Source organism: Phoca vitulina, unplaced genomic scaffold (genome assembly GCF_004348235.1).
Source record: "Phoca vitulina isolate PV1807 unplaced genomic scaffold, GSC_HSeal_1.0 scaffold64, whole genome shotgun sequence".
In the NCBI taxonomy this organism is placed as follows: Eukaryota; Metazoa; Chordata; class Mammalia; order Carnivora; family Phocidae; genus Phoca; species Phoca vitulina.
In genome coordinates this window covers 7502988-7527048 of record NW_022589767.1, presented here as the reverse complement: position 1 = coordinate 7527048, position 24061 = coordinate 7502988, and the positions used below count along the sequence as shown (strand labels likewise).

Sequence of the window (24061 nt, the reverse complement as noted above, 5' to 3'; positions counted from 1 at the left end):
ACAGATCTTCCTCTACTATGAGATTACTCACACACTCTCTGACGGTGTGGTAGGTCTGAAAGAAAGAACTGTGTAGCCTGACAGAGACTTGTGAGGACTGACATGACAAAGGTGGAAGGTGAGTGATCCCAATGAACCCAGCTCTGTGGCGTTCTATTAGTTTCCTATGACTGCTGTAACAAATTACCACAACCTTGGTTCTTTAAAACAACTGAAATTTATTCTCTCACAGTTCTGGAGGCCAGAAATTTAGCCTGGAATCAGTTTCACTGGGTCACAATCAAGGTGTTGGCAGCCACAATCCCTCAGGAAGCTCTAGAGGAGAATCAGTTCCTTGCCTCTTCTAGCATCTGGTGACGGCCGGCATTCCTTGGCTTGTGGTCCCATCATTCCATCTCTGCCTCTAGAGTCACAGTGCCTTTTCTTCTTGTGGCTGAAATCTCCCCCTGCCACACCTACCTTCCATAAGGACACTTGTGATTGTACTTAGTCCTGCCCCATGGTCCAGGTCCTCATCTCAAGGTCCTTAACTTAACATCTGCGGTCTTTGCCACATAAGGTAACCTTCCCAGTTCCAGGGATTAGGACATTATCAGTACACACCGGAGGTATATGTATGTGTTGGGGGGATGTCCTTACAAGACCCAAGAACAAAGTGCCAAGGGGCAACTCTTCATTATCTTCTTTTCTTTATATGCATGAATTTACTTGATTCAGGTAGAAAAACTGCTCTCACAGGTATGTTCTCTCCTCGCCCTGACACTATCCCCCAATACTGCTAAAGTTACCATCTTAGTTACCCGATCAAGATCATGTAGCTTCAATTACTAAGAACTCTTTCCTACAGAAGAAAACACTATCTAGATGCAAATTTGTTATAACAAAATAGTTGCAGGAGGAAAAAAGAGAAACTGAACAAACTGCTTTCTCAAAATTATTTACAAATATATGCTATAAACCTAATATTAAGGAGGAATTAGATATTTAATATTAAATCACTCCTCTGCGACCTGAAAGTAACTGAAATGTGCAATACTGCAATAAATGGTTCACATATAGTACAAGTTATGAAATGTATTGGCAATTTCTTTTCTCTTATGCTAGACAGCGAGTATATGGGCATTCTTAATGCATACCCTTTTTATGTCTGTAATATTTTTACAATATTATTTTATAATTTTAAGTATTAAAAAAGAAAAAGGATACAATGTCATCCTCCCTGAGCCCTAGAAAGCATCCCATGCACTAAGCTTCATGTTTATCTCTAGAATTACAGCAGTAATTCTATCAAATGCCATTGTTAAAATCTACAAACAGGTCAACTCTTTGGTTAGGAAAAATTCTTGCTTCTTTATTAACTCTTTAGGGAAGCAGAGAAAAGGTAGTGAAAATGAGAAAGTTTCTAACCAGGAAACAGATATGCTGATTAAGTTGCCGGTCTCCACATGCTCTGCCCTATAATTTCCTACTTGTTTATACAGAGAGATTTTTGTGCTATTTACTAAGATTAAGTTATCCATCTCCCAGATGGATTTTGCTGGCTAGATGTTAACTGCTGCAATTCTCCTTTTCTTGCCACAATCAACTTGCCCTCAAAGGAAAGATATGTTTCTGAAATACTTATAAAATCGCTTTTAGAAGACAAATCATACTTTCTCATTGACTTAAGCTGTAATTTCAGAGATTTATTCTTAAGGAAAAAGTATAGCTCCAAGAAAAATTTATGCTTATATCCAAAACATTCTTTCTGACAGAGAAAAAAAAAATTCCATCATCGTTCATTTCAACTGGGAAAAAAAACCCGAAAGATGTGTGCTAGACAGCAGACAAGCAATGTACCAGACATTAAGGAGACCAGGAGAAGGTCCTGGTTACTAATCCTAAACCTTTTCCATTGGAAACTGTCCATGCTAAATGATGGCTAAGGGGAAAGTTACATCTGTATTAAATTAGTCACAGATCCTGTGCTCAAACTTGTGGTTTGTGGTTTTCTATCTTTACAAAGTAGGTTTTAGACTTACACTTCGAAACGTCAGTAATAAAAATCATAGAATATTTGTAGGATTTTACTAACATATGCATTTTCCAATAAAAATTCTCTATATTGCATATTCAATGTCTAGTCCTTTACACTGGATTACTCCAGTGTACATGGCTTACTAAACCACCAAAATACTGATTCTACATTAAAACTTCATAAGAAACCCAGTCTATCTCCATTCTCAGAAACAAAACAAGATCAACACTGAATCTGCAGAGGATCCTGGGGAGTCAAGCAACCAGCCCATCTGAGGTTCCCAAGTAGCTCAGGGTATGAGTCCTCGCTCCCATATCTGTTAATATGTTTACACTCCCTTCCAAGAATAAATGAGGATTTGAGAACATGCGTACTCATTAGGTTACAGCAAGGAAAACCGCAGTTAATCAGGTTTCATATTTAACAGAGGTGCCAGAATAAGAGCCTCTAAGCTGATAGTTAATCAAATGATCCATTTTTAAAAATAAAATCAAAACAAAAAGTCCTTAAAGTGGGTGGGCCAAGGGAGCAGCCAACAGATATTTCACTTTCATATGAGTCTGATGTGTTTCACTGAAGAGGCCTGAAGGCTTGAGACTCAAGTAAACTAAGGGAATGATGGCCATTCTTTAACTTCCTGGGCAGCATTCGGGGTAATGGGGAAGAAACAACACAACCTGAGGGAAGACAAAAAGTTAACAAATCCATTTCAGGGCCAGTGAGCTGAGGAGTTGTGGAGGAGAAATCATTCTGGAGTTATTATCGTAAACTGTAATTCAAACCGTTTTAAGGCTTAACCCCTGTAAGGAAAATTTGTGACAATTTGGCAAGAAGAGCTTGCCAACAGTTAGTCAATGGAAGGAAACAAAGGCATTCTAAGAAGTGCAGAGCCAGAGGGGGCTTGTTTCCATTCTAGCATCAAGCTTAACATGGGTGGGAGGAAGCGATTTCTGTTTGGAAATGATGTAAGGCTATTATTGTTACTGCTGCTGTTGTTATTTTAACTTTTATTCTGACCTGTGGTCCTTACTTTTTATTACTCAGGTAGATGACACCTCAGGAAATCTAGGTTATAGGAAGCTGAAAATGTTTATTTTTTTAAAGACTGTATTTATTTGAGAGAGTGAGAGCACAAGCACGGGGAGGGGCAGGGGGAGAGGGAGAAGCAGACTCCCCGCTGGGCAGGGAGTTCAATCCCAGGACCTTGAGATCATGATCTGAGCTAAAGACAAATGCTTAACTGCCACCCAGGTGCCCCAGAAACTGAAAATGTTTCCTGTGAGTTAGGCAGGACTGAACTTGCGCATGTGGCTTACTGAAAGATAAGATGCTGGCAAAGATCTGGATGTGTAAGTCCAGGAGCAATGTGGAGAAACAGCAAAACAAACTAAAGAACAGAAACCCCAAACCCTGATTCCTAGACTAAATGTTTGAGCTACAGATGCAAGAGAGGACTTGATAAAAGGCTGCTGAGAAGAATCTAGATGAGAAAAGAACCAGTAAGTCAAGAGTGACATCTAAGAGATTGTGGATGCAAGTTCAAGACAATGTGAAATCGAGTGGGAATCTGGGCACCATCAACAAAACATTGAGGAAATTGCAGATGGAGGTTAAACTCACATGAATTTGCTGAGTATCTGTTTAGTGGCCATCTATTAATGGCCTAATTAAAGAGATAAGTTATGTCAAGTTAGGGTAAGTAATGACCACTGTATATATACTTTTGATGTACCTGTCTTAAATCACTGATACCCCTGAGATCTCATTAAAATAAAGTAGTTTTATATCAAGCCAGCTAGCTGACTTTGAATTTGCCAAAAAGCCATTGTTAGAAGAAGGGTATTAGAGAGAAGCTAATGTACGACGGCCATGGCCCAAATGACACAGTATTTGACGTATCTTTCCAACGCCAACCTATGCATCCATTCAATCTCTAACAGCTGAACAATCTTGCTATATAAGGGCTACAATAGGCCAGATTTCACCAAATTTTCAATGGATGAGCCAGAGAGTTCCAGAGTTCTGGGGTATAAGTAATTATAATATTCTATCAAGGTCAGCAAAGAATTATTTACAGTTTAAAAGAAAAAAGTGATATTATCTGCTCACTTATGAAGATTACAGTATGGGGTTTAATAGTTTTAATGTGTTTCTTAAACAATAATGGTATGAAAAGGGTTTTTTTTTGTTGTTGTTGTTGATTGGTATCATTAAAATCTTTTTTTAATTTAATTTTATTATGTTGTGTTAAGCACCATACATCACATCATTAGTTTTTGATGTAGTGTTCCATGATTCATTGTTTGCGTATAACACCCAGTGCTCCATTCAGTATGTGCCCTCTTTAATACCCATCACCAGGCTGACCCATGCCCCCACCCCCCTCCCCTCTAAAAGGTTTTGTTTTTAAAGAACAGCAATCTTCACAAAAATACAGGCCACAGGAACAGAAAATATAAGCTCTAAAACAGTGGTATTGATATGGATTGAAAAGCATGAAAAAGAAAAAAAATTAATTCAATAAACATTTAGTGAGTGCCAACTGTGTGCCAGGCACTGATGGGCATCCACTAATTTAAGAGTTCATATTTCACTAAATGTGATTTTATTTATAATAACATTGTATAGTAATATGAACACATTTGAGGTATTTCTTTAGCCTAAATATTCATCACTTTGTCTACCAGGCCAAACACAGCTGAAACACACAGGTATTTAGCAATTACTCTCATAAAAAGTTGGCTAAGCAAGTGAGACTCTTTTAACATTTTATCATGTATACATTCTGTATTTATTTATTTATTCATTTAGAGCACGGGGGAGGAGCAGAGGGAGAGAGAGAATATTAGACAGTCTCCATGCCCAGCATGGATCCCCACACAGGGCTCGATTTCACGACCCTGAGATCATGAGCTGAGATGAAATCAAGAGTTGGACACTTAACCCACGAAGCCACCCAGGCACCCCTACATTCTGGTTTTAAAAATAAGTTACAGGGGCGCCTGGGTGGCTTGGTGGGTTAAGTATCACACTCTTGATCTCAGCTCAGGTCTTGATCTCAGGGTCATGAGTTCAAGCCCACATTGGGCTCCACGCTGGGCATGGAGCCTACTCAAAAAAAAAAAAAAAGTTACATAAAGAGAGTCCAAGTATATTATTATTTCTTATTATTTATAAATCAGTATACGTCTATGAGTCTGGTATTTAAAATAGGATAAGTAAGATTTTGAAAAAATTTTAATACAGAAAAAACATAATTGTTTGGAAGGGGAATTAAGGAGACAAACATTTATTGAACACTTTGTGAGTGACATGCTGGGTTCTAAATTAAATACTCATAATCTAAAAGAAAAACATTGATGTTTCTGTTTACTATTGAAAACACAGAATGGAGAAAAGAAGATACTTGCCTAGAATCACAAGTGGCAAAGCTAGATTAGAACCCAGGCCCACCAGATTACAAATACTATACTTATTTGCTATTACAAACCATATTTAAAAAATTAATTTGTCTCTCTGTAGGAGTAATCTAGGAATAACTTTAAGAAAATGGATGAAAACTTGTGAGAATTATCAAAATCTTTACTTGGTCGGTCATATTGCCCCCCAAATCCCTCACATAGTGTTTACTGCTTATACTTTCAGTGTTTGGGGGTTTCAAAAATGTAATTTTAGCTTATGTCACTAATACTGTTCCTAAATCTAATCATACCTCTAATCATAAATTTACATTGTATTTCTAAGATTGCTCTTCTAAATGTAATATGAGAAAAGAACTGAGGCAATTTTCTGGAAGATCTAAGCAAACCCATAATTCTTCCACTCATCCATGTATTTCAAAGGTAGGAGTTCCAATTCAGGATTATTTAAATGTTTGCTAAGTGTTTATACCATATATTGGTTTTTCTTTTCAAAAGTAAACCATATTTCAGAGAAAATTAAGTTCTGGAATAAAGTTCTGAACAAGACGTTAAAGGCCAAGAAGTTCTGCTATAAACAAGCCGTTATGGACCATTATTCCCCAAACTTACTTGACCACTGAACCCATTTTCAGGTAAGACCACCTGGGATCTTTAAGTACTACTGAACTTCACAAATGTTAGAGAACTAAATTATCCTTAATTGGTAGATGTTAGGTTAAATAAGTGAGTAGGCAAACTTAATGATCTGGAAATGAAAAATATGGGTATGTGCTTCATCTTTAGAACCTGGCAAAGAAATCCTTGTTCACTCTTCATATTTCCCTCCTTTCACTCTCCCAGTATTTCTCCATATTTTTCTTTAACAGACTTCAATTGATTATCTATTTATCTCTAATTGAAGATCTATTATTAGAGGCAAATGAAGATCTATGATTAGAGGACCAGATACATAAGAGAATAGTGTAAAGTATAATTCTGCCATGAAAATTTCATGATTATTCACAGACTAGAGTAAATATGTATTAACAAATTAGTTTCAAAGACCACAGAGGACTTATACATTTTTATTTTTACACATTCAAAATATTTAAAAAAAATATTTATTATTTTTAATTAGTCTCTACGCCCAAATGTGGGGCTCGAACTTGCAACCCTGAGATCAAGGGTTGCATGCCCCACTGAATGAACCAGTCAGGACCCCCGAAATATTTTTAATTAAAAAAGAAAACAGTTGATAGAGAGAAGATTCTGTAAAAGCAACATTTGTTTGTTTTTTCCCCACAGTGGCTATCTGTGAATGGCTTACAGCCCTCATGAATCTTTGCAATAGTTCCAAGAAGTAATCTTATTACTTTAGAAATCTTAAATGAGGGCGCCTGGGTGGCTCAGTCGTTAAGCGTCTGCCTTCGGCTCAGGTCATGATCCCAGGTCCTGGGATGGAGCCCCACATCGGGCTCCCTGCTCCGCGGGAAGCCTGCTTCTCCCTCTCCCTCTCCCCCTGCTTGTGTTCCCTCTCTCCTCGTCTCTCTCTCTGTCAAATAAATAAATAAAATCTTTAAAAAAAAAAAAAAAAAAAAAGAAAAAGAAATCTTAAATGAACCTCCTATTATTACCACAGTAAAGTACTATACTAAAAATAAGTGGAAATAAAGAGTGTGCATGCTGCCCAAGGTCACACAAGTGAGTCAGTGTGTAAAAGTGGAACAGACTTCTTGAGTATTGTCACTTAATCCTCATCTCTAACTGCTAACCCTCCCTTTTCATGAATATACAAGTTTAAGTATACACCCACCTCCTTCACATGTGCCAATCCTGGAAAATGGCACAGTGGGGGCAGTTCACAAAATAAAGATATTTCAGGAAAGCATCACATAAATGCCTGGCATTTGAAGGCACTAAGCCTTTAGTATTCTCTTCCTATTCCTCCCACCCCACCACATCGTTTTTCTAGAACTCTTTAAAACACCTTCTATACCTCAAATTCCCTACCTGACATTGACATTTACTAATAAACATGATTTTTGCCCAAGGAAATAAATTTGGTAATTTTATGCCTTTTCTTCAAATCTTTAAAACATATAATTTATCTCATGCAGAATATGCAATTTTAATTTCCAGAATATCCTGAAGATTTGGCTGCCAAGTTTATCTATGATAAATATAAATCAAAATCATGTTCATTATGAAATAATAATGTATAGACTTTAAATATTATTTTATGAGAACATAATATGGAAAAAATGCATGAAAACTTCCCTCTTTAACTTCACGGTAAAACATGAGCACTTGGATAATAAAAACAATCACAAAACATTTCCTAACAATCACCATAATATGAGCTCAAGAGAAGTAAGAAGAGCCCAAAACGGCAAAACTATTATTATACTCCAAACACTTCCATAGCTACTTCAATAACTAAAAACAGAACGGATTCTAAATATGAATACTGTGTAACTGGAACATATTTCACAAAGTGTTATCAATCTCATTTTATTTTTGGGTACTGTAAATGACCAATTATATTATAAAGCCAACCGATTTTTGAATCATCTATATAAAAATATGTACATATAGAATAACATATCCTCTCATTGTCTTTCAAAAATTCTTGCTTTTATGCTAAATTACTTACTACTTTTTTTAAGATAAAGTGCAGAAATGTGAAAGTAAAAATTATAATTTCATCAAAATACAAGAACAAAAATGCTAAACTATCCAAACAGACAAATCCTGAGCTCCCTCAGCACACAATTCTGCCAGCATTATTCAGCACCAGTGAGCAAATGAAATTTGTGGAGAACACGAAGGAGTATCATCATAGCAATTTACGAACTTGTCACCTCAGAAATGTACTGAAAATATTTCAAAAGAGTGAGATCTGGGCAGCAGAAACAATTTTCTCCCAATTTCAGCTAAGTTACTTGCTACATAAAGCTTCAGCTTAGTACAAAACAAGCAGCAGATATAAGACACACAGCCTTGCTAGGAATTACAATATAGAATAAAACAGCTAATTAACTCACCAAATAGCCTTTTGCTAAAACCCTGCCTTCTTCTTTTTGTCTCAGGGTTCTGGTTTCCAAAGACAAATTACATGCCCCCTGACAGAATGATGACAAAAGGGCAAACGGTGAGCTCTTTCCTGCTCTTCCCACTAAAAGAAAACTGAACCTCACTGCAGTCTCCAAGAGTAAGTACTTCATATGAGCATGCTCGGTATCTAATTTAAATGACTTGGTATTTCATCTCAGCATGTGATGGCCTACTTCCAAACAAACCCAGAGAGCTGCAAATTCAATCGAAGATCATTAACTGCAATAAACTAAACGGAACTGCCAAATGATAACTGATGTGTTTTTGACTTCATGATTTTTGTGGTTCATTTTGATGTGCCTGGAAATAATTATTTCTATACTTTAACAACAACAAAAACCCCCAAATCCTTAGGTTTCAATATGTCATTAACTATGTCAACATAGGTATTTCCCAAAATACTGGAAATATCAAGACATGCAGGATATGACCCCAAAAAGTAAATCTGACCACTGATAAATTAGTCAAACTATAAGCCATTCATATTTCACTTTTTAACCTCTTATTCTGTACTCCTGGCTATTCACCAAATAAAATAATCTACAAACTATCTAGTAGTATTTTAATTTTTCCTTTGGAAATATTAGTAAATATCAATAAACTGAAATGTTATCTTTATTAAGTCAGTCTGCTATCTTTAAAATATAGCAGTAAGGATTTTTCTCATCTACAGATTATACATAATAGCATATAATAGATTATATGCTTATATAATAACAGACCTCACCCAAATGTTGATAAAGTGATAAATAGGATTAATAATTTTTTTTGCATTTTTAAGAAAAATTTTTACAAAAATGTCACACACACACACACAAATCAACAAAATAGTTTGCATATGTATGCTTATGTAATCAAATAACTAATTTGCCTGGTATGCTGAGTAAGTTGCTGCAAAGGCATATAGTTTTGCATGATGGATATATGGTCAAGAAGCTCACGATGACCATTTAAATCTTTCAGGGAAAAAAAAAAAAAATCTAGCACAGCAGATGCAGCCCCACCAAAAGCAAGCAGACGATTCTTACGAATCCACTTGCCATTTTCACCTTGGGCAGACAAACAAAAATAGAAAGTGTTCATACAGTTGACACACGCCAAGCTTGGGATAGCAAACCACAGGCAGAGTGGGGCTAATACGTGTGCACCAGGTCCATACACTAATTTATGATTTTCCTTTCTTCACAACCAGTCTTAGGTCTTTAATGCCTGAGAAGTGCAGAAGTAACCAACTACCTCACACACAAATGTCTCATTTCATGAATAGTAGCCTTGCTTCCCCTTCCCTCCTGACTCCAAATTTGGAAGACCTGGGAAAATAAGAAGGCACAAGAAACAGACAAACTCAATGGCAGTAGCTAAGGTAAGGCCCCTCATAGATAGTGAGACAAAATCAGTAAGAGGTTCAGAGAAGTTGTAAAAAATAAAATGTTAAAAAAGAACACGAGAACTATTGATGGAACCACACCTACCTAATTCCAGCACCTTCCCTCCCCCGCCAAAAAGGTGTTAAGTTTAAAGAAAGCTACCAGCACATCATTTTCTTTAGCTTTCTACCAAAGCAACTCATCATTCCCATTGCCAAGAGCATTAGGTAGGTTTAATTGCAAGGTCTGTGGGCAACATATGCTATATAAGCATTCTCTCTCTAAAAAAAGAGCCCAGCAAAAAAAGCACAGAAAAAAAGCACAGAATAAAAGCAAATACCAAGAGCCATACAATGTACCAAACAAAAAGTGCCAAGGTGCGTATGTTTTGTGTACTGCTAAGTCCAGTAAGTTCTGTGTACAGTAAGTGTCAGGGTGCGGATTCCATAAAAAGAGTTTCTAAAAACTATGTTCTCTGAAGAAGAAAGGAAAGTTCTTCACTGAAAACAAATCTACCTCTGATCTACAAATATTTATTGAGAACATATTATATATGAGGCATGGTGCAAGGGGACTTCTCTGTCTTCAGAAGAGCTTACGGACCATGAGGCAAGAGTACATGACACTAATACAAGATGATCACAGCAGGGGAGACATTGATGGTCTGCTGCGCTGGGAAGTTTAGAGGGATGAGCGAGAGCATTTTGATGAGGAAGACTTAGAGAAGATTCTGGGAGGGGGTGACCTTTCTGAAATGCTGTAGATGAAGGCTGAACATCTGGACCAGAAAGAAAAGGCAGGGAAGAGGAAACAGCCAGGTTGGGGGCAGACAAGTAGGGCAGGAGAGGACTGGGAAGTGGCGTGGGGACTAGAGAATTTGTGGCACTGGCGTGAACAGCGGGAAGAAGTGTAGGCTGTCAAAACTGGGAGGGGAGGAAAGAGAAACCACAAGCTAATATTCAGGGAGGATAGAATCTGGAAGCAGATGGCAAGAAGGGCTTTACACCCTGCATAATGGAGGAGCTAGGGTCATGTGCTAAACAGCTGAATGAAGGAGATAACTTTGGAAAGACGGCAGATATAAAATTAGGTAAAAGAGGCATTAATTCCAGCACATTGGCATAGCACGTCCATTTTTTAACTCACATTTTGAATTCTTCCATATTACTTAACAGCTCTTTAACCTGAATATTTTCTCTCTCTTAAACATTCAACTTTAGCACTCTGATTTGAAATTGAGGTCATCTTGTAATTACATTTACCTTTGATCTTAATTAGAGGTCCTATTTTTTTTTTTAATCTTTATCTCTCGCCACTCATTCTTTAATTTACTTACTTACCCCTTCTCTACCTACAAAATTTGATAAAATGTTTCCCAAATGCTACTCTGATAAGAGTGAATGAATCTGTAAAAATTCAACAAAAGATATAATCTATTTCTATGACAACTGAGTAGAAGTGAAGACTTTACACAGTTCTGGTGCACTGCACTGCACACACACACAGGAGGAGAGATGGGTCGCTCCAAGACTAAACATACTTGCCATTCACTGGATACTGAACCACAGGGCGGGAAGGGGAGGAGGGAGAACGGAAGTGAGTACATGAGTCTTACTGCAATTTGTCGTCATTTTGTTTTTTACCATAGCTCACAACAGAATCATTTGTGTGGCTGAAAAACAACTTAGGCAGACACATTCAGGGTCCAGAAATCTTTCAGTCTGACCAGGGTGGGGCCAGACATTATAAAGAAACTCTCCACATCATTTTGAGGTTCTTCTGGGAAAGAGGTACTGTTCTAGGCACTCACTAGTGCACAGGGTGAGACGGACACAGAAATAATCATGAAGTACTGATGCTACACAACTTGTTGGTAAAAGATTCCTATTTATTGCTCACTGCTTTCTCACTCAGAGATCCTCAGATGGTATTTTAAAAAAGTGGAAGCACTTTGCTTTTTTAAAATATTCAATCTTAATATAATGAAATTAGGAATTCTTTTCAAATATGTATAGTAAGAAAGTGAGCCCCAGGAGGTGTACAATGACAAAGAAAAATAATAAGTAAAAGAGTCCCTACAAAATCTGGAGCATATATTTATAAGAATCTTGGGCAAAGGCATACATTTTGCATAATAATTTGTCTAGAAAAACCTGTAAATTTCAGAACATACTTTGTAAAATAAACTTAAATATCCTAGTGACTTTTACTGCAGTGGTAAGCCCTCAGCATCTACTTTGCATGTGGCAAGATAATAAATAGACCTAATTATACATTATTTTGGCATTCAAATGGTCTTTTGCTATAGACAATGCTTAGACTATAAGAAAATCTTTCGTGCTTTACTAGAAAAACAAAAGCAAACACAAAACAATTTTGCTTCTGAATAAAGATGTAAGAGAAGAGTATTTTTAAAATACTGTATTGTGTACATGAAAAGAAAAACTGAGGGTGGGGCAGGACTGTTTCCTGTTTTCTACTAAGGGACAGAGCAGTATTTCTTAATGCCTCATCCCCCAAATCAGAATAGTCATATTTTTTTTTCCCCCATCCAACCGAAGGATATTCTTAATCAGTTAATTAAAATATTATCCTAAGTATTATAGAAATTTGTAACTCTTAAAAAGCAATTTGGTCTCTTTTGTTCATTTATTCATTCAGTCTACAAATATTTATGGAGCATCAACTTTATCAGACACTGTTGTACATATTAGGGATACGGTGGGACAAAGGTACAGACCTCTCACAGAGCTTACAGTCTCACGAGGGAAAAGACTCAGTCAACAATATATAAGAAGAAAGATGGGCTGAGGGACAGAGTGAATGGCTGGTCAAGAGAAGTCCTGAAGAGGCAGCACTGAAGCGCCAGCTTGAACACTGGCAGTCAGTCTAAGGGCTTTCCCGTTAGCACAGCTGAAGAGAAGAAGGAAGGCCTCCAGTGACCAAGGTGTCGTGGGGTGAGGGGAAAACAGTTAAGAGATGAGGTTTGAGAGGCAGTCGGTCAACTACTGTTGGCTTTATAAGCCGGAGAAGGGACTCTGGGTTTTATTCTAAGTGCTATGGAAAGCCACTGGAAGGCTGTGGTATGATCTGTTTTGCAGTTTTATATTTTAAGAAGATGCCTCTGGCTACAGTGTGGAGGACGGATTGTAATGGGTCAAGGGTGGGAGCGGGGGCAAAGTTGAGAGGCTGCTGCTGTTGTCTGGATGAGAGGATAGTGGCACAGATGATCTGGGATACTCTTTGAAAACAGGAGGAGTCAACAGGGCTTACTGATAGATTGGAGAGGAAGGAAGAAGGGTGAGTGAAGGCGAGAGAGAAATTAAGGATGCCTGCAAGGTTTTTTGTTTTCTAATTAGGTCTAGTAGAAACAATGTGGAGAGGTCAGTGAGCAGAGACGTGGAAAAAGGTCTAGGCGGAGATGTAGATTTATGCATGTGGTGTGCAAAGAGCCTTGGAAGTCAACGAGGTGACCTAAAAGAGAACACAGGCTAGATGCTATGCTTTCATCAATCAATAATGCCTACTATTTGTAAGGCCCTATGCTAGGTGTTTGGTCTATCCATGGAAAAAAACCCAAAACAAACACAAAATCCAGATCCTTGCCCTCATGGAGCTTATACTCTGATATCAGAGAAGATAAATGAACATAATAAATAAGTAAACTATGTAGTACGATAGAAGGAGTAAATGTTATGGAAAAAAGACAAAGTCAGGGATGTGGCTAGGATAATGCAGGTCAGGATAAGGCTCATTCAAAGGAACGGGATGTGAGCAAAAAAGCCATGCAGAGTGAAAAGGTCAGTGCTAAGGCCCTGAGGCAGGAATAAGCAAGATCTTCCAAAGCAAATTTCACTGCATATTTGAAGAATGGAAGAGAGAGCAGAATGGCTACAGCAAACAAAAAAGAGCCAGTAAAAGAGTAGCCAGAAAAGCAGCAAGAAACCCAGAAGTGCATGATGTCATAGAAGCCAAGGGGAAAAAGGTGTCAAGGACTAACTATGCTGAATGTTGCCAAGAAGTTGAGTAAGATCAGAACAAAGAGGTTCTTAATGTTGAAAGAGCAACGTGGAGTCAATTGAGCAGAGAGCCATCTCCGCAGAAGGGCAGGGACGGAGGTACGTTTGGCAAGGGGTATATTCATTTCTAGAGGTAATAAGACAAGTTGGCTCTCAGGACTTGACTAAATTCTTGATTGATGGCAGCCAACAAACAAGGATTTAAAAATTTTCACAGTCAATATCATCAGTCAATTCTGGCATCCAAAAAGCCCAGTCTGCTTATTTTCTCACCCCATCAATTATAAACCACCCCATTTTATTTTATGGGTGGTTTTTCATTTTATTCTTTATTTTATGAAAGTGATTTTCATAAAATAAAGAAAAGAAAAAAGAAAGAAAATCACTGGACAGAAGAGAAGCTAAAAACTCATAAGCCAAAGCAGCAGCTTTACCAGCAACACGATACCAACTACCACTTGTTGAGAATCATTGCGGGTATTGTGGATATAGGACTTCATCTTTCTTTTGCACAAGAACATTGTCCGATGGGTTCTGCTGTTCACATTGTATAGGAGGAAAGGTGAAAATAGACAGAAGTTATCCAGGGTGGCACTGCCCTGAAACTGAAGGAAGGGGTAAGAGAGAATGCATGTTTTCTCTACTTTGCCACATAGTTTCTCCCTTCTATTCATACTCATCTAAAACAAGAGGGCAAACAGGGGCAGGTTTTCTTGCTTTGTTAGACATTCTTGCTAGCTAGATATGTTAATGTTTATTCTTTACAGTTCTACCATAACCATTAACATTGTTGTACTAACAAAGAGACAACTTTCTTGATTTTTTGTCTCCTTCTCTCCTATCCATTTATCCTTTCCTTCATTTCGTAAATACTACTACTACATACAAGTAGACACTCTGTATTAACACATTTTAGACAAGTTAGTTTTCTAAAATAGTATCTTCCAAAATAAGCATCACTATTTACCAATACATCAACGATGGTCGCAGAATTATGTACTTTATTTAAATGTTACTAAAATGATACCAGAAATTAGATTAAGTATCTTAACACTCTTTTTTAAAAAAATATTTATTTATTTGAGAGAGAGAGAGCGAGCACAAGCAGGGGGAGCAGCAGGCAGAGGGAGAAGCAGGATCCCCGCTGAGCAGGGAGCCCCATGTGGGACTCGATCCCAGGATCCTGGGATCATGACCTGAGCTGAAGGCAGCCACTTAACTGACTGAGCCACCCAGGAGCCCTGGTATCTTAACACTCTTTTGGAAAAACTTCTTTCTGATAATTCATGGTTCAATTTTTTTCACTACATATATATAAACCATATATAAGATTTACAGTCTAATGACCTATGAAGAGTCAACTTAAAAGTCACTTTTATGTGGTAATTTAAAACTTTTGATTGAGATAGCTCATCCCTAAATTTTTAAAAATTATCACTGACATATAAATTATAATCTGCTGATAACTGAGAAAAGAAAAGGAAGTTTAAGAAAGGGTCACAAGACCTCATGATACAGAAACAAAATCCCATTCAAGAAATTATACTCAAAATATCATTAAGGTTATGGAAAGAACATAACCATCATTGCTTTTTTTTTTTTTTTAAGATTTTATTTATTTGACAGCGAGAGACACAGTGAGAGAGGGAACACAAGCAGGGGGAGTGGGAGAGGGAGACGCAGGCTTTCCACTGAGCAGGGAGCCCGATGCGGGGCTTGATCCCAGGACCCTGGGATCATGACCTGAGCTGAAGGCAGCCGCTTAACGACTGAGCCACCCAGGCGTCCCACCACCATTGCTTTTTAAAACTATCTAGATTGATAAATAAACTTCAGTCATCTCAGTTAGTGTATGCAGAGCAAACACCAGATGCTCATTAGGCCAAGTTATACAAACAGCAACAAAGAGAAAACAAGATGCCAAAAGTCAAGAGAATAATCAATAGGAAGGGCTGCATAAATTAACTTCTGTACTGTGGAACATATCTATGATGTGTGTGTATTATCTTGGGTCAAGGAAGCAGGGAAGAGAACAGTAAATGTTAACAATATGGATAAAGGCTACTTTCACTTTTTACTTCACACCACTTTGTGCTAAACTGTTTTGATACCATGTATTAGTTATGTAATTAACAATTAAAAAAAAGAAAGGAAATGGGAAAGGGAAGAAGGGGTGGGAGGAAGGGAAAGAAAATGGAAGGAAAATAATATGAGCTGGGAACAAGATGACAGATTTATGGGGTGGCAGTGTGATGTGGAGACATCTGGAGTGAGATGTCCCCAGATTGGAGTCCTACTCCGACTACTGAATTTAGGCAAGTTAAACTCTCCAAGGTTCAGTTTACTCATATGCTGAGTGAGGATAACACTATTTTTTACCCTATGGAGTTACTGAGAGCACTAAATGAGCCAGTTTTTGAAATGCACCTAGCACAAAGCCTGAAATGGTGTGGGTGCCCAATCAATGGTAGCTGTCGCTATTTTCTACAATTAAAATGCAAAAATAACTTCACCTCTAAATCTTTTCCTCTTGATACCATAATCTTAACGTATATTCTGTTTGGTATAAATTCTTCTTCCTAGTTTAGAAAAGCAGGTTTTAACAATGACCACAAAGTCACTCTGGTAGGGCAACATATGATGGCGGTACTATCAGAAATACATTTCATCTGGGATTTCCTCATCCATCTGCACGTGAGTACCTAGCTCCTTGTCCTTGCTCATACAGCTCTGAGCCCTAAACTTTGTGCTAATTATCTGGAAATTTCATTTCTCAATTTGTCTGCAGCCTATCATTAAGACTGGTAAGTACCTATATCTCTTCAAGTCATTCTGCAGAATATTACTCATGGGCATATTCTCAAGACTGTACTTCCATGTTAACCAAAAAAAAAAAAAAAAAAAAAAGCAAAACTCTAACCATAAACCAGAACAGATTTCAAAGTAAATAATAAAACTCCTAACTTTTAATTTGGAGGAAGAAATAAATTAAAATGTTTAAATTGGTTTTTCACAATAACCTAATTCAGTCAACATAATGTTCACATTTGTTTTTCAAATGCTGGCTTCATGTGTTCCCACATGGGCCCTATTCAAAGCTCATGAATTTTCTTAATAAGCAAAGTCTTGCCTAATGAAGCATTATTCTTGCAAATCTTACGATATTCTGTCCCTCCCTCTTCTAATTAATAAGATTTTTCTTCCAAAAAAATTAAAAACACTGTTAACATCGCACCCTCTTCTATGTTTAAAAGTTTACTTACATGCTACTGTCCTTATTATGCATCTCATCAACACTCCAAAACCTAATCTTGTATTTAAAAGTCTAAAATCTAGAGCAGGTGTCAATAAACTTATTCTTCAAAGGATAGTAAATATTTTAGACTTTGTGCAGTCTTTGTCCCAAAACTATTGCCTCTACTACTGCAATAAGAAAGCAGTTACAATGTGGAAACAGATGAATGTGGCTGTGTTCTAATAAAACTTTATAAAAACAGGCAGCATGCTAGATTTGGTCCACAGGCCCCTATTGCCAAATCCTAATCTAGAGTATCAATTAAGTGGCATGTTATGACAATCTTTTATCTACTCTTTAAAGGTTTAGTAACACATGTCTCTGCCCAATTGGTTTAATGGGTTATTTTACTTGTTAATGATTAGTATTTACCAGTTTTACTGAGAGTAAATTATTTTCTATTCTTACTAATTTCATTTAGGGTCTTCCCAGTATTTAACTCATTTTTCATAATTCTGTACTTAGCCAACTAAACAGAACTTGCTTAATCATTCAGTATTTAATCAAGAATCCCATTTTCTGAAATTTATCATTTTTTTATACCTTTAAATTCACTCCAAAATTCCTGTGAAAAGTAGAAATGTCAATACTTCTCTGCAAATGCTTTACAAAATTCAAAAATAAAACAAGCATTTACATGTTTACTTTTTCCTTCGTTAAAAATTCAAGGCAATCATTAATAAAGATATCTGTCTATGGTATGGTAGCTAGTCTTTAAGATATCCCCCAAGGATCCTCACCTCCTGGTATTCACACCCTTGTAGTCCCCTCCACTGCAGCTTCTGTCTCGGTCTCTTGGGATAGCTCACTGTGGACAAAGCCAGGTGCCAGGTCATGAGGGCCCGGAACCCTGTGGAGCGGCCCACATGGAGAGAAACCAAGTGGCCAGTCCCAACTTGCCAGCCATGTGCTCCTCCAGCTGAACTGTTCAAACTTTCAGAGACTGAAGCTCCAGCCAATATGGAACTAAAACCTCGTAAGACACCCTAAGCTAGAACTGCCCAACCAAGCAGCTCCAGAATTCTTGCACCATAGGAACCGTGAATAATAAGAAATGATTACTGTACTAAGTTTGGGGGTGATTTGAGGACACAGTGGATCCTCTTCATCCAATTAGATTACAATTTAGCTTATTTTGTATAACTTCATGAATATTTTGGTTCACGGCAGCTGCAGTTGATAAACAAACATCTCCTGTTTTGCAATGAGATGAGTTCAGGGGACAAGACCAGTATTACCAACAACCAATTAGGCTGCAGAGCAGTGATGACTGTTTGCCGTTCGTTCAACAGCATTCAACGTTAACTCGATGCTTGCTGTGTGGAAAGCTTTGTACAGGATATAAAAGATAATTTCATTTCTCCATATGAGCACATGACCCATGATAACAGTTACATGCAAAATATAATCCTTACTTCATCCATCGGTGCCCACGTAAATCTCACCATTGCACAGGTCAGTATTTGTAAACCCTGGTCTAACCCATTAGAGGATAATGAAATGCAGTTAATGGGATGCTTTCTACCAGCACTTTAAAATAATGAAACAGAAGAGAAGATACAGGTAATACAGGGATATTTTTTCATTTCAGCTTTATGTAAAAAAAAAAAAAAGTATTTGTATGTGGACAATACATCATGCAGTAATACTGTGGATCATGGTCAAAAAAGTTTAAAACCAGTGACCTAAAATACCAATGGTAACATCCTTAGAAACTAAGGATGAGTCACCACGTTCCCAGTTCTCACCCATCACATTCTTTTCTGACTACTCTTCTGCCTGCCTGCTAAACACCTGGGCTTCACTGCTCATTTTATTTTCATGTTGAGATTTTAAAATCCCTGTGGAAATTGGGTCTGGCCCAGTTGCTTTTTTCCTAATCTCAGTCCTGCCCATTTTGAAAATAGGGAAGTCCCTTCTCCTTGGGGATACCCCTTTTAAAACACACTTAGTGGCTGACTCAAAAGAGTAAGTAATAAGAGGAAGATCATAGAGGGAACTTGAAATGACTCTGAGGTCATTGAAATTTCTAACTAAATGAATCATATTCACTTCTCAAACATGTTAAAAATAATTAGATATGCTAGGCTTATAAGGTTGGTACTCTATAATGCTCCAGAAACAATTGTATTTTCCGCTAGGTGGACTTTCAGGTTGTTGTGACTTATATGCAGTACAAAAGTAGTATGCTTTTATGACAAGGGCTGCAGACATAGGAAGTATCTTGAATCCAAGAATTATCTCCCAGCTCTCTCTTCTGTAGCGCCTGGCATAGGCTTTGCATTAAACTGATAAATGAACAAATCCATATACATATATTAACATATATATATTAAAGATTTTATTTATTTATTTATTTGAGAGAAAGACACAGAGAAAGCATGAGCAGGGGGAGGGGCAAAGGGAGAGGGACAAGCAAACTCCCCACCAAGCAGGGAGGCCAACGTGGGGCTCAATGCCAGGACCCCGAGATCATGACCTGAGCTACAGTCAGATGCTGAACCAACTGAGCCACCCATGTACCCCATGAACAAATATTTTTAAAAAGATATCTTGGGAAATTAAAAAAAAAATTATCCAATCGAGTGATAATTCATTTACCTATTTATAATGCTTCAAGAGAAAGGCATTGTTATCCATAAGGAAGTTTTCTTAACTTTAAACCAGTATTTCAACCATTGAAAATAAAAATACTAATAAATAGAGCTAAACATTTCTTTGAACTAATAGGAAGATTTTGAGATTACTCCAAAATGAGTCACGATAAGCAAAAACGGTCAGGGTAATGATTCTATTGTGCACTGACGGTTTTCTTTTTACCAAAAAGGCACAATGAAGCTTAAGAGAAGCTATGGGAAAAATGATACTAAGACTCAGCTGATTAATAACCCCTAAAAAAACAAGCTATAAAGAGGAAATGGGGAATCAACATGCTGTAACCAGACCTCAACATTTAATAAGGAAATGGATTGATGTCTTTGGAAAAGCACAGAAAAGCAAGTAATCAAATTCCTCTAGAATGAGATCAAGAAAAGGGGGGGCGGGCATTAAATCACAAAAAGCTCTAATGAAAAAAGAAGTTCTGGCTTTTTCCAATGTTCTTTTTCTAAGCAACATTCTGATTTTTGTTAATTATTCAAAAAGCAGTTGTTTTTCATGTCAATAAAATTTTAGCACAGTTATGTCACCCTCATCCTATCGTTGGTCTAAACAAAACTTAAGAACCTGTCCTCCAGTCTGTTCATTGGCCGAAATTGCAGAATACGCTGGCATTTGCCAAATTTATTTTTCTAGCCCACTCTGAGTTCCAGACTAGTATATCCAACTGCCTGTCTGAAATCTCCCTACTTGGGTTTTCCCACAACCATTTCAAACTTACCTACCAAGAAGAGAATCTCTAGACCTCTCCATCCTTCATTCCACAACTCTTCCCCACTCCCCACCTTGCCTCACCCCCCCAAAAAAGAATATACCATTTTTCTCATTTCAAAATATGGAACTTCCAACCCAGCTGCCAAAGTCACAAAGCTGGAAATTATTCTTCCCATGTAATCCAACAAATCCTGTGTGCGTGACCTCTGAAATCTCTCTCCAGTTAGTCTACTTTCCTGTATCTCTGCTGACATTCCCTTAATTCATGTGCCACCTTTTCTCATTTGGACAAATGCAAGAGCTTCTTAACTATTCTCCTTTTTCTATTCTAAGTCTTGCATCATTTAATTTTCTACCCGGCAACCAGAGTAATATACAAAATATCTCCTATTGAAAACCTTCAGTTTCCTACAGCATCTGAAATAAAGTGCTAAGGCCTTAATTGGGCTGTAAGTCCTTGCAGTGTGGCCCCTGGCCCTGTCTCCAGCTGCAGATGGGGAGGCTCCCACCCCACTCACTCCTCCAGGGAACCCAGCTGCTTTCAGACCCTGTGGGTCTTACAGCCTACAAAGCTCTTCCCCAGCCAAATAACTCCCCCTACTTATCCTGTCAGGTCTCAGCTTAAGTACTTAAAAATATATATTTACCACTGTGGTTATTAGTCTAATGTCCATCCATTTCTCTTCCGTGCTAACAGCTGCAAAAATTCAGTGACAGTGCCTATTTTGTTCAACGCTGACCCCAGAAGCCACCAGAGGCTTTGGTATATAACAGAAGCCCAGTAAATATTTGTTCAGCGAAAGGACTTTCCTTTAAATTTATCTTACCGCTAAGATTACATCATGCCTTTATATAGAAATTATAAATGTAAATAACTACAAGATAAAATAAGAAATGAATAAACTCGTAAGAAAAGAATACAGTCCATGAATTACGTTCTAAAGAAAATAATCTCAACATATAATGTATTATTAATCTATCCATTTCCCTTTCAGGATTACAGACTTACGAATATATTAATTTCATAAGTCAAATTTGCAAAACAAGACCTTAAAAGATAAACAAGCATTCCAGGCTATTATATAGTTATTCCGTGGAAACATTTACTCTAGGTTGGCTATTACCAGAAGCATCAATAAAACTGCAGAGCCAGGAACATCATTTCTAATATGATTTGTTCCTAAAATGGTACTGAAATGATTAGATCAAGAACAGATCAATACAATTTTAATATTTTAAATTGTCTATATCCTCCTATTTTTCTTTCTTAAACACTCGCAATGCTCAAAGTATCATCGTTATATTTTCAAAATGAACATATTAGCCTGAAAACATGTTAACTATGAAAAAAATGTATTAAAACAGAAAACAGAAGAGGAAAATAACTTGGGGGGAAGGTAGCAGAGGAGAGTGACAACTTCAATTTTCCTTACTGATTTTACTTCAAAGTCCTGCTGTTCTTAATACTAAAGTAAAATTCTGGTTTAAACACTTTACTCTCAGTTCTGTTCATATCTGATCTTAATAACCCAGCAATGAAGTGGCCACATTCTCCTTACCACCCAATCGACTTTTCATTTTTCATCATGACATTGATGAGACTAGCAGAGTTCTGACAGGTTGTAGACCCAGAACCGTGCTCAGTGCTCAAATTAAAATATGCAAGTAATTTGACAAAGAAATCTTTGAAAAACAAGCAGTAGTTTCTATAAAACGTGGTCAGCCATCACTAAGCATTCTCTGCAGAAATTATTTCTCACCACTGAGTGGCAAAGAAACGTAAACAGAAATACATCACATTTAAAAAATAATTAAAATGTTCCAGTCTCACCTTCCTATAAGTATGTTCTCATAAAACTCATTTCTGTTACCATGCTTTTCCTATTTCCCTAAGTGCTCCATTTAAAAGTAAGGGCTTAGAAACATAGAGCACTTATAAACATTCTCCCAGGAGAATGAAGAATGAAAACTGAAGTGACGATGAGCTGGTCTGATTTTTCAACCCCGTATTTCACTCTAAAATAGTTCCATTTGAAGATTTGCTTGCGTCTTCTTCACACAGGGCTACAATATGTGATAGCCAACGTACAAGGTGGCCCCCAGTGATTCTCAAGTCCTGGTACTCAGGCCCTTACGCAGACCCCTCGCACATGAAATATACCTGATTGTCCTACACAACAGGTACTGCAAAAATGACAAAAGCTTGACCTCTAAGGACAGGTCACTGAAAACACTGTGGCCTCCATCTTGCTCTCTTTGCATCAATCACTCTGATCTTCCAGATCCTCCAGCCCCAGTGAAACCTTCAGGTGACTGCAACCCTGACCAATATCTTGACTGCAATCTCCTAAAAGACTCTGAGCCAGAACTACCCAGCTAAATCACTTCCATAATTCCTGACTCACAGAAACTATGATATTAAATGTTTGTTGTTTTAAGCTGCTAAGTTTTGAGGTAAGTTGTTTGGCAGCAAGAGAACTAAAACACTACACTTCATCATTTCTCACCCATCACATATATACCCAGTTTGAAGCTCAGTAGGCCTAGAAATGTTACATGTAGATAGGAAAACACTTTGTAACCTAAATACAGAATCCCAAAAGTCAGATTTAGACATACTGCAAGCATGCTTTCTGGAATTCCATTTGTAAGACCTCAACTATGTTAACTATTGCTACCAAAGGCCAGGATGCCACCACACCAGACAGGTAGTGAGGAAGACTGTCATAAAGAAGATGCCCATTACATGCTTCATAAATCCGTGAACCAATAAATGATGCAGGAATAAAAGAAACAAATGATACCAAGGCTGGTAAGACTCATAACACACATCTTTACTGTTTGCAATGTTTCTTTCAACCACCAGAGGGCAGGAATGGCACACTGTTCTTCTTTGGCCTGAGAGCACTTAACATAATGCCTAAAGCATAAAGCATTTAGTAGGAATAAAATAAAAATTCTGCACAAATGGAGAAAGAGAGAAAGGGATGATGTTTGTTAATACATGGGAAGAGATAAAGTCTTACTACGATGCCCAAAAAAGCTTCCTGGAGTATAAACTGAGGTAGAATATAGGACTTCGTATATACCACTATCAATCAGTACTAATTCATATACTTCATAATTCAATACTACTTCTACCCAGTTAGAAACTGTTGGCATTTTTCTTTTCTGAAATGTCTGTTTCTATAGGAAACAGTAAATTTAGTATATTAAATTCAGGCACATTCTCACACTATCCACAAGTGATTATAACTCAACTTTCTTGTTCTGTAGAACCAAAATAGGCATCATTATGTACCTAGTAGGAGCTACATCCAATGCAGGTAGTGTGTCCAGAAAGAAAGAATCACCCTCCCTGTGGCCAGACTCATTAACTCATACCTATTAAGTTACCACAGATGTCACAATGCTCTCTGAAATCTTATTATCATAGCAAGTACTTTCCAACTGCCCTATTATTTTTAATGTTGCCT

At 37.4% G+C, this 24061-nt stretch overlaps 1 protein-coding gene across 14 annotated transcripts in view; it reads right to left on the bottom strand.

Moving 5' to 3' along the window:
• Positions 1–24061, bottom strand: part of PLEKHA5 (pleckstrin homology domain containing A5) — a 236782-nt gene that overhangs the window by 149296 nt on the left and 63425 nt on the right. The window contains exon 1 of one of the 14 annotated variants that reach the window (XM_032391732.1): positions 8463–10518. The exons of the other annotated variants lie outside the window; for them this stretch is intronic. The gene's annotated coding sequence lies outside the window, so the exon portion shown is untranslated. Of the gene's footprint in view, positions 1–8462; positions 10519–24061 lie in introns of those variants that run through there. 14 annotated transcript variants of the gene reach the window in all.